The following is a 9,521-nucleotide window of genomic DNA, read 5'->3' as shown; positions in this document are numbered from 1 at the left end:
TCAATAACATCAGCCATGAATACGTAACCTCGTACAAGTACTTCGGCATTCACATAACGAATAACTTTTCTTGGCATACACACATTCATTACATCACTAACAATTTCAATAAATCTCTCGGGTACATACTCAGACATTTTTCTAATGCCTCACGCCATTATAATCGCTACTTTACAAAATACTGATTAGACCAAAACTCGAGTATGCGTCTTCTGTTTGGGACCCCGGTCTAAAAACATTAAAAACATCATTAACTCCATTTAATATCGATAAGCACGTTTCAGTATGTCAAACTATTCCCGGTCAGCTAGCGTTTCATTGAAAAAAATCCGATCTCGGACTACTTGATTTGCAGCATAGAAGAAACATTTGTCGTCTACGCCTTTTCCAAAAAATTCTTCACTCGAACAATTCAATTAGACCGGAGCTCATATCACAACCGTCATACATATCGTCACGTCTTGATCATGAACATAAAGTTTTCACTCCTCTCTGTCACACAAATGTTTTTTCCGACTCCTTTCTGCCAAAAACCAGTGCCGAGTGGAACTGCCTTCCCTCCTCCATTGCCTGCATTGAAGACGCATCATCATTCAAAACTGCACTGACAGATTAGGTTATGCGCCCTAAGTAACTTTTTGTTGTTAATCATGTATTCTCATGACTTGCATCTTTATTTTATACTTTACTGCAATTTTGTTGTATCGCCCACCATCTCTGTAACGCCTGAAACTGCCCTGAGGGTAATCGAAATAAATAACTAAATAAATAAATACTTTGGATGTCCAAAGTGCCTTATTAGGGGTGAACATGTCGAAGGTGAGCACTGTATCAATTTCTTCGTCTTATCCAGAACTAACTGAGCAAAAAAAATTTTGGTAGAGGTGACAAAATGGTAGAAACATGCGTACTGTGTTGTGTTAGTACACTATACAGAGCACCAGATAGTAAAAATTTCAGAAGTATTCTACTACGATGTCTCTCACAATGTAGTTGTTTGGCGACCTTAAATGCCAGATATGATTATAACGGAGTGAAAAAAACTCTTTTTGGGGGTGAAACCAACAGATAATGAAGCAAAAAAGGTATATGTATTACCCCGTTTATACTCAGCTATATCAATTACCATATAAAGGTTAAAAAGTCGAAAACACAACTTGCAGCTGGTAGGGACGAAACCTGCAACCTTCGGAAACTGCACCTGATGCTCCACCAACTCTGTTACAGTGGCGGTCGTCATCTCGTTCACTCTATGGGGTATTTCCTTGCATGTAATCATGGGAGGGAAGTGCGGAACACTTTTTAGGGGCGAAGCTTCTTAAAGCGGCACCCGTTCGTCCCTCGTAGTCGTAGTCGTAGTGTATAACAAGGGTTAGATTTTAACCTGCAACGTGATGCCGGTGGGAGATTTCTCCTGTGCTTTATTATACAATAAAAAGTTCGCGGCGTGCGCGTTAACTAAAAGCCGAATGCTCCTGTCTCTCATTCCCATTAGCAGCCGTTGGCATGTTCCAGTGGAAAACGTTAGTAGAAGTAGAAGTGTTAAAAGCTGACTTCTGCTGTCTCTCATTCCCAGTAGCAGTCATTTTTTACCTCCAAGGTAAGTGCCTGGTGAGATTTCTCCTGTGCGCGAATAAACAATAAAGTTTGTTCAAAACGCTGTTGATGGATGAAATAAACCAACGAAAGACGCCAGATGTTTTCTAAAAGCAAAAGAACAAGACGCCAGATGTGTCTAAAGCAAAACAAAAAGAAGATGCCAGCTGCTTAACGAAAGACGCCAGGTGTTTTCTAAAGCAATGGTTTTATAATCAAAACCATATCGATACAGGTTTGTAGTTGCCCATGCTCATTGTCGTCGGTGTGTGCTCGTACGATACATTGAGCACTATATGACAGGAAAAGGTTGCTACGGTATACTTGCTGGGCGTAACCTCCTTGGTTTTAGAAAGGTTTAGCGAGCGTTGGGCTGTAGTGCCATGAATACAGTCAACTTGTATATACCATGAACTCTAGGTGGTTAAAGGTGGGAAGTAGACCCGAAGCGCAAGCCGTAAGAAAGTGTTCGCGTGCAACCTCTCGTTTAGTCCTTGAAATGTCCGCTGGATGGCGGTGCTTCTACATGGGGAATATATGATGAAAAGATGCGAGATGGTGGTACTTGGAGTGTTGAATAGATGGACGAACGGACACACAGACAGATGCATAAATGAACGCATGAACGGACGCAGGGGCGGATGCGTGGACGAACGCAGGGACGGACGCACGAACAGACGCACGCATGGACGGGAGGATGGACGCATGGACGGTCACACAGTCAGACGCATGCACGGACGGAAGCAAGAACGCATGGACGCACGAATGCTTCGCCCCACTCTACATCATCCACTCCGTGGATATGCTGCCAATTTTCGTCAGCGGGCATCATGCATTATATGACCTTTTTCCGAATTCGCAGCTGACCAATAATTCCTCTCGTACGCTCTGAAGGCCTCAAGTCTGCTGGATTTTTACCTCTAGCTGTGAATGAAAGGAGTAAGTGGAATTGAACAAGGGTTTTCTAACAGACATTAAAGCTGACGAAATAGAACTGGCCCGTGGTCAATCCCACTTTTGTTCATTCGGAGCAAACTTCTTGGGCGAGTAGACTACACGCCTTCTGGCAGTACGCAGTGTATTGTTGGTCAGCTGCCAGTTCGTAATAAAATCGTGCATTACATAGCATCAGCGGACAAAGAGCGCATTTCATGGCTACACGCAGGGATGACTAACACTTGCACAGTTACATGAAAGATAATACCCAATAGGGAGCACAGAAAGACGACCACTGCTGTATCACTCTTGGTACAGCATACGGTGCAGTATTAGAAAGTTGTACGTTCAGCCTCTACCACAATCAAGTTGTCGTTTCATACAATTGAATTTTTTCACATAATATCATACTTACCACATTACAGTTAATGACAAATAATGAACGTTCACTTGTAGTGGTCTCACTAACTACTTGTTTTATTATGTGTCACAGCAAAGACAATGAGCCATTGGTAGATCCCTTTTCTTTGTATAGGGAAGCTTGTTAACTTATGCAATGTTTTTTTCCATGTTAATAATTCATAGGGAGCATGAGATACGTGACGAACGAGCTTCCTGAAATAAGGAAAACTGAAATTCTCGAGAGAGATATAAAGCTCGTGCTTTATTACAAAGAAATAATCAGCATCGAGAAAGGTCCATCTGCATTGCTCAATTGAGAAAACAATGAAGGTTCAGTGTGAATTGCTTCTATGATTAGCTAACCAACTGTCACATATTGAAAAACTTGTTGAATAATATCATGTTGGAAATAAATATTCCAAAAAACATTTTCAGCTTTTTGCCCGAGATGAAAGCTCAAGTGTCGAGAACCCTCAAAAGAGTGTCACGGTGTCTGGGAGATGCATTGCATATATTTTTAATACCACTTCTCTTACCCCAGCCAATTCAGTTACAAAAGGGCGGTTTCATAGTGACTTGTCAAGTGGGCGCTTGACGTCACGGGCAGACTGCAACCCACGAAACATGCACCTGCTGTCCTTTGCTGTCAGTCAAACGTCGTTCCCGATTAGTGCACTGTCGAATATGAAGACATTCCTCTGGATTTTCAAGTTTAGTTTACTTGAAATACTGAAGTGAAACTGTCTGCCCAGCAGGGACAATTTTTTGACAGTGTGCGAGACATCAAAAGCTGAAGTTTTTTTTTCCTTTCTTGAGTCGTGGGGACCTTGGATATTCCACGAAATTAATCACCGCTTGAATTAAAATTTTTGAACTTTTCTTAAAGTGTCCATGGTTTTTTGTTCTCTGTTGTCAATTGGATTAAGTCCCATACTTTTTTCTAAGCTTAGACCTCGTGAGTTGTCAGAGTGTGAAGTACATGCATTGTGTTCTTCAAGGTGTTGCCAAACAGCTGACAGAGACGATTCTGTCTTCTTCAAACTCCCATGGGCGCTTCTATGTTGGTAATGTAGCACAATGAAGCTATATTTTTATATGGCATTTTGAATTAGTATGCACTTTGTTTCGGTGTGCTCATTCATTCAGGGGCCATTTGAAAATCTGACTACATTGCTTGCATTGCAACATCACTGCCACAATTTCAGACATTGCTATGGTAGTTACAAAAAATGCAGCATGCAGTGATGAATAGTGCACGAAACAGATCACTGCTACCATAGCGTGTAACTCTAAGGTTCCAGTTTGTTGGGTACCGCTGCATTTTACCCATAGCCATTTAGAAATACCTTTGTCTCGGTGCTCAAATGAACCATGAGCCTATCAAAGGAACTCCGCATTATTATTATTATTATTATATTATTATATTATTATTATTATATTATTATTAATAATAATAATATTATTATTATACCAATCAAAATTGTGTTGAACCAAAGGCAGCTAGGTACTACTGCGGTGACAGTCAGGAAGTAAAGTAAGGGAGTTTACATCAAAACTGCTTTCTGTTCCTTGAACAGGTGATGCTGATTGCCGCATCATACCAACTGCATGCGTGGAACCAGTGCGCCATCTTTCCGTCTGCGGAGACAATCGGCGCTCGATGGGACCACGCTATCGACTGCAACCTTGGGCACTGTGATCAACGGCAAGCAACACGGATCATGGCTGACCCTATAAATCAGCCAGCTTCAACCTACGGCCTCAGTGGGCACAGTGGCACAGCCTATGCAATGTCGCCTGATTACCTTCTGTTCCTTGAACATGTTAGTTATTACTGTTATTATGGCTACAAGAATGATGATCGCTTTATTGTTGTGCTTCCGTGCCACAAAGTGATTTTTTCTGGCTTTGCATCATTGTGTCTATTGCTTTCCAGCGATGTAGAAATGAACCGCGGGCCAGAAACGAAAACAATGTTGAAAGATTGAAACAATGTTGAATGTGAAACAATGTTGAATCGTGTGATGGGCAAAAGGCGCTACAAGCTGGTCTAGAAAGCTTGACCAAGTGAATGAAGGTAGTAGAAATCAGCGTTAAAACGATTAAAGAACAAACGAGTACAATAGCTCAATTGTCAAAAACAGTTAAGGAATTAGAGAATACTCTTCGTAAGCAGCAGGAAAGAATAGAGAGCTTCGAGGACAGAAGTAGGAAGAATAACCTAATGATATTTGGAGTACCGGAAACCGACAAGGAATCTGCTGCCGACCTTGAAGCGAAGGTGCTCGTAAACGTATTGCAGAAAAGGCTTGGTGTCAACATGAGTACCATGGAACGAATACACAGGATAGGGAAGAAAAGCTCTAGGCCTTGATCTGTCATTCTCCGGTTGTACGGCTACAGGGAAAAGGCTGAAGTTTACAAGCAGTGCAGAAAGCTGAAAGGCAGCGGCATCTCTATATTCGATAACATTTCGAAGGAAACAATGGCAAGGCGTAAAATGCTCTGGTATTCCGCGAAACAGGAAGGGAATAGTGGGCGCCATGTACGCTTGAAATATGACAAGCTTCACGTGTACTTGGACGTGTACACGTGGGGTCAGTCAAAGCACAGCAGCATGAAGGTTCAGCGTTCGAAAAGACATGCTGCTTCTGTTATGGATGACTGACGGGAAAAATAATGTGATCCGAGCACATTACGCTTGATCAATTTGATTGCAAGAAGTCTGGCTAACTAGGTTGGAGACCTGGAATACCTCCTGGATAACTATGATCCTCACGTCATCGCAATTACCGAAACGTGGCTGCGGCCCAAAATAAAAGACCAAGAGCTTGTACCAGCTAACTATAAAATCATTCGCAGGGACCGTGGTGCGTGGGGGGGGGGGGGGGGGAGGTGGAGTTGCTGTAGTGATCAAGGCTGATATATACTGTGTACAAATGACTGCCATTCCAAGACAACAAAGTGTTTGGTGCAAAATAAAGTAGGTAAAACAACGATAATTCTTGGTGGAGTATATAAGACACCAAACTGCCCTATTTCCCATCTCGAAAATATGGAGCTTTTTTTAGAGTGCCTCAAGATCGGCAGCTCTCGAATAATTATTTCTGGCGACTTCAACTTGCCAGGCATCGACTGGTCTGAGCTTGGCGCGGAGCCTCGCGAAAAAAATCGTTGTGAACTGCTCCTAGAGGTAGCCTTAAGTCAAGATTAACAACAGGTAGTTCAAGAGTACACGCGCGTAATTGGGAAATTGGTATCGATTCTTGATCTAGTGTTCCTGGACGGGTATTTTGAAGAATATGAGGTAATAATGGAGGCTGGCGTTTCAGATCGTAGGTTAGTTTTTTTGGAAATAAAGCATACCATCTTGTGCTCAAGGACTGACAGCACAAATACGCATCTCCTAAGTTTTGTCATGGCCGATGACACAAGCAATATTGATCAACTTTCGCTATGTTTAGATAGCTTCAGTCCGACGAATGACGTCAATGCAATGTGGGCTGGATTGAAAAATATAGTATTTCACTGCATTGGTATGTTTATACCAACAAAAAACAAAAATAAACAGAATCCATGGATAACCAGTGAAATCACACATTTAAAACGAAAAATTAGCCGTGAACGAAAAAAGTTTAAGAAAGATCACAGTAAAATTCTCGCACTAAGTACTGCCTTGCGCACGAAGATGACTGCTGCTAAGAACACCTTATATGATGTTACATTGACTGGTTTTATCAAGGATGACTCACACCGTTTTAGGTGCCATTCGTCACAAGATAAAGAGGGTCCTAGAGATATTGTCGTTAATGATGAACTCATGACGGAATTTTCTCGTATTGCAACTTGTTTTAATGACTTTTTCTAATCTGTATTTACTGATACTTCTGCAAATAATTTTTCACCCTTTGCGCTAGTATCCTCATACAATTCAACATGCTCGAGATAAAGGTGTCATATGAAAGTATTGTAGCACTTTCGCTTAATATCAAAGATAAGAAATTCATAGGCCTTGATGGTATACCAAAAGCGTTTTTCACGCAGGTATTCAAAATGAGTAGGCCGCTATCTTGAGATTGGTTCTGTATGTTTTACCCCCTGTAACATCCTTTTATGGTATGATAATAAGCTGATTGATAAACTGATTGATATTCTTAAGGCATCGCTAGTACAGAAACGAATCCCAGATGATTGGCTAGTTGCAAAAGTTGTTCCAGTACACAAATCAGGTGAAAAGCAAAACATAGCAAACTACCGGCCCACTTCAATGATGTGCGTGTGCTGCAAGCTTCTGGAGCACATAATATCAAAATGAATCTACGGTTATCGTGAAAACAAGAGGGCGTTTTTTTCTAATCAGCACGGCATTCGACGGAACCTTTCCACTGTCACAAAATTGTTAGAAAAAAAAGTAATGACTTTTCGACTGCACTAAATAACAGAAAGCAGATCAAAGCTATTTGTTTTGATTTATCGAAGGCTTTTGAACGGGTTGTGCACACCAACCTAATAAATAATCTAATGGAAATGAATATAAATCATAAAGTTGTAGCGTGGATCAGCTGATACCTCACATGTCGGACACAATACGTCGAAATAAATGGCAACAATTCGGATCTGCTAAACATAACTTCTCATTCGATCGATCTCGTTCGATCATCGAATGCGTTATTCGAAGGTCGTAGATTAGATTCCTGCTCACGGCAGTCTACTTTTTCACCCACTTTTCTTTCTTCCAATTTACATTACATTGGTTCTAGTAACTTCCGCTACGCATTCCTTGGGCCCCAACGCGGTGGTCTAGTGGCTAAGGTACTCGGCTGCTGACACGCAGGTCGCGGGATATAATCCCGGCTTCGGCGGCTGCATTTCCGATGGAGGCGGAAATGTTGTAGGCCCGTGTGCTCAGATTTGGGTGCACATTAAAGAACCCCAGGTTGTCAAAATTTCCGGAGCCCTCCATTACGGCGTCTCTCATAATCATATCGTGGGTTTGGGACACTAAACCCACATATCAATCATTATACAATCCTTGGCGTTGTTGTCTATCAGATCTCAATAATATTGTGTCAAAACACGGAAAAACGGGCCCTTAGGTGTACACTTCTCTCCCATATATATATATATATATATATATATATATACATATATATATATATTTACGGAGATAGAAGCGCTGAAAGTGCCTGCAATTCACTAAGAAACGCGTCACGTATAAAAAGTGTGATGCAGCCTAGCAAAACCACCTTGAAGCTGGCATAGGGGCACGCTTGAAATAACACCTGGGTCTAATTAAAACTAGACAGCAATCACCCTATGTTTACTTTATTGTTTCAAGAGAAACTTTGTTGCATCTGGTTTGGTGGATGAATTCATTCACTAATTTAGGCAAACAACAACACTTTACCTTATGAATATTCGCCAACAAATGAAAATTGCTTCATTTTAATAGGCACTTCATAAGTTCAGGTTTTATTGGATCAATATATGACTATACAGGCCTAAATATTGTGACCAGATGCCACCACCTAGTTATTTCCTCTCTCCGTAGCAGACTGCGATGATATCATGAACATTCCAGCAAAAGGTAGTTCTGAAAAAAAGGTACTGCTTTATCTGAAGGAGGTATAGAAGATACAGGATCCGAAGAAATCAAGTATGACATACGTCTTACCAATGTATTCTACTTAGCAAAGTTACTATGAGCAAGACATACATTGCAAGTCAAGACTTTGTAATCAAATGCGGTAATTAAAGGCAATTATGGCACAACCTGCAGCACCAGCTGTCTTATTTCAACAGCGACACATGGGCAGTGCCAGCAGACACTAAATTTCCCATTTGTGCTATGTACGTAATATACAGCGAGTATTGAGACCGTTCTCGAGAAATAATTTTGCACACCAATGTGTACAGTCAGCCTGCACTTTAATGAGGTTTCTCACAAAGCTGGGGTTACTGCAGCATCGCGAAACTGCTTCCAGCCAAACTTTGTTCATGAGATCGATTGAATTACGTAAATCCTCAATTTTTCTCAATGTACGCCTGTTTTGTGAGCTCAAAACACTGCAAGGTGAGACTACTTTTTGCGGGTTATCGTCCCGGCTGTAAAACATCGTGCTTGCGATCGAGCTGGGCGTTGAAAAATTCTTTATTGTTAGCTCTACTTGCACTATACCTCGATGCTAACTTCAATGCACAGTTTCACTAATGAACTCTGCCTATTTCTAACGTCCGCGCGAAGCACCCGCCTGCTCGCTTACCAAGGAGGTTATATGCTGAACTTTTCGCTTCTTGGTGGTGACAAATCTCGACGTTGTATAATGCTGAATATTCGCGACACACAATGCTTTGGACTAGCATACGCAAAGGAACCACTAGCGAATAAGTATACGCGTCAGTACGTAAGACGTTATACCGTGGCTGTATGCTGCGCATACACTCAGTTGTATTGACGATTAAGACGCGTCATCGAGCATATCTGCACAACCAGTATGCGCGCTAATGTACCTGAAATTTCTCTTTTAGACACAGCGTGAGAACATGTTGGGAGTCAACGACGGCCTAAAAGCAAAAGTTGAGATTCC

Source organism: Rhipicephalus microplus, chromosome 3, assembly GCF_043290135.1.
Source record: "Rhipicephalus microplus isolate Deutch F79 chromosome 3, USDA_Rmic, whole genome shotgun sequence".
Taxonomy (NCBI): domain Eukaryota; kingdom Metazoa; phylum Arthropoda; class Arachnida; order Ixodida; family Ixodidae; genus Rhipicephalus; species Rhipicephalus microplus.
Note: the sequence above shows the minus strand (reverse complement) of the source record.